At 43.3% G+C, this 2,827-nt stretch overlaps 1 pseudogene; it reads right to left on the reverse strand.

Moving 5' to 3' along the window:
- Nucleotides 1-1,779: 1,779 nt before the first annotated feature.
- LOC138415880 (small ribosomal subunit protein eS4, X isoform-like) lies at nucleotides 1,780-2,559 on the reverse strand (annotated as a pseudogene).
- Between the last annotated feature and the right edge of the window lie 268 nt (nucleotides 2,560-2,827).

Raw genomic sequence — 2,827 nt, forward strand, 5'->3', positions numbered from 1 at the left:
GTTTGAAACTCTGTTGCTATGGTGAGCATCTTGGTATCATTTTTAAAGCTTGCTGAACTTTTGCCTCCTCGTCCATAGAGTGGGGGGAAATAATACTTAATCTGCAGAGCTATTATGAGATTAGAGGGCGAGGATACTTGTCAAGTGCCTGGTACTTTGCAGGTAGTGGATTTAAAACAGAAGCAAGCGGATCCAATCTCCTGTCTAATATCAGAGTAGGCACTGCTAGGATATTATATGGTGGCCTGGCCATGAGATCTGTCGGGAGATTGACTGCCTTCCTTCATTCAGAGCTCCTTAGTGCTTGGGCAGGAGAGTAGTATCTCCTCTTCTACGTGAGGCTCACATGTATTCAGTCACTTCAGCACCCATCATCCCAGCAGCACTGAGGCTGAGTTGAGAATTTCCTTCTCCCTTCCACAGTCCTCTCCTGGGCTCCAGGATTTGCATCTGTTTTTCCCTCTGGACACCACACCCTTTATGGTTTACTAAGCCTGGTTGTTGTTTAGTTGCTCAGTCATGTCCGACTCTTTCATGACCCCATGGACTGTAGCCTACCAGGCTCCTCTGTCCTTGGGATTTTCCAGACAAGAATACTGGAGTGAGTTGTCATTGCCTACTGTAGGGGATCTTCCTGACCCAGGGATCAAACCCACATCTCCTGTATCGGCAGGCGGATTCTTTACTGCTAAACCAGTTAAGCCTGGCTATTTATTGCTTGTTAAAAATCATGGTTTTTGCATGTGCTTTGGGGAGAAGAAGGCATCTGAGAGCCGCAGTAGATGCTCCCAACCCTTTAAACCCAAGAGATGCCTGATCTCAGTTCCCTTGCCCTGCACGTGGCTCTGTCTTGGTGATGTGTCAAACAGGGGTCACTCTTTTTTGTGCCTTTTCTGGAAGAGAAGAGTCCTGTTAAATACGTGCAGAAATAGCCCAGGAAGGTAAGGTGACAACATTAGAAAAACAGGGTGACTGTATTTTCAGAAACAGTATGAGGATCCAGGGGCAAAGTAAGCTATTTAACCTTCATTAAAAAAAAATTACTTATTTTGACTGTGCTGGGTCTTCATTACTGTCTGGGCTTTTCTGTAGTTGCGACCAGCAGTGGCTTCTCTTGTTACCAAGCACAGCTCTAGGGTGCATGGGCTTCAGAGCACGGCTAACAGCTGTGGCGCATGGGCCTAGTTGCTCTGAGGCATGTGGGATCTTTCTGGATCAGAGATTGAACCCGAGGCTCCTGAATAGGCAGGCAGATTCTTTGCTACTGAGCCACCAGGGAAGCCCCTCAACCTTCATTTTATTGCGAGCTGAAGTCAAGTAACTGTGTATATAGAGGAGGAATCTGTTTTAGGCAGTTCTAAGTGATGGACAGGGAGGCCTGGCGTGCTGCGATTCATGGGGTTGCAAAGAGTCGGACACAACTGAGCGACTGAACTGAACTGAACTGAAGTGGTGTTTACAGTGTTTCCCAATAGGGAAGCACCCCTCAGCCCCTGCACAGGCCAGTTAACTCTCTAAGAGTTATACAAAAGGACTTTTAAAATGATTGCTTAAATTTAACCCCGAAGATCTTTGCCATCTCTTGTCTTTATGGGTGGTGTAGGTTTCTTTCTGTAAGAAGCACTTCTGAAGTGGCAAAGAAAATACCACAGGATTAGAGAAAATTTAGTAAAATTATAAACACTGCTTTCAATCTTCTCACTTTTTTATTATTAATCACTTGGTATTATCTTTAATTAAGTACAAAGACTTTTCTAATCACATCACGTAGAGATCATTTTATCCACTGCTCTGTTTGGCTGCCAGTCTCCCGTCTCTCCTCAGCAACGGTAAGGCGAATGCCCTTCCCACAGGGAAGAGAGAGCCACCGTTTGTTGTCTTTGCCGATAATGAAAATGTTCGAGAGCCATGTGGCAAAGCTGTTGCCGTTTGCATCTTTCATATGAAGTACATCAAAAGAATTTGATGTCTCTCCTGGTTGGTAATCACACCAGTTCTTCCCAGGTTAGCACCTCCAGTCACCACTCACAGGTTACCAGTGTCAAACTTAAATCAGTAATCTTGCCAGTCTCCAAGTCAATTTGAATGGTGTCATTCACCTTGACGAGGGGATTGGGGTAATGGATGTGCGAGCATCATGGGTCACCAGATGAAGGATTCCTTTTGTCCCCACAAAGATCTTTTTTACTTTGCACAATTTATACTTGGCCACCTCAGGTGTAATACAATGAACAGCAAATGATCCCTGGTGTCACAGATCAAATGAAAATTCTCCCCAGTCTTATTAATGCTGATGACATCCATAAAATCAGTAAGGTAGGTTATATCAGTGTGGAGTTTGCCATTGATCTTAATGAAATGCTGCATACAAATCTTCATTTCATCTCCTGTTAGGGCATACTTAAATCTGCTCCTTAGGAAAATGATTAGGGGTAGACATTCCCTCAGCTTGTGGAGACCAGTAGATGGACAAGTGGCAAACATACCAGTCAGTTTATCCAGCGTCCAATGTTTTGGAGCTGCTACGTGCTTCGGGTGCTTCTTGGGACCCTGCACCATGGCTGTGCTAGGCATGAAAAGAGGCCTGCCTTCTTCCCCATCTTCTCACTTTGCTCAACGATTTCTATTTTTCCATATTATTTTTCCATGCATACACATATCTATTTAATTGCAATCAATTTGAATATTATTTTGAAATGTATATTAATTTTATACTATGAAGTCTTCCTCATATTTTATAGACTATTATAATATTAATTTCTGTGTACTATTCCATCCTGTTTGTGTAAATTTATTAAATCATCATCAGACTGCTGTATGTATTTAG

Source organism: Ovis canadensis, chromosome 12 (assembly GCF_042477335.2).
Source record: "Ovis canadensis isolate MfBH-ARS-UI-01 breed Bighorn chromosome 12, ARS-UI_OviCan_v2, whole genome shotgun sequence".
NCBI classification, from domain to species: Eukaryota; Metazoa; Chordata; class Mammalia; order Artiodactyla; family Bovidae; genus Ovis; species Ovis canadensis.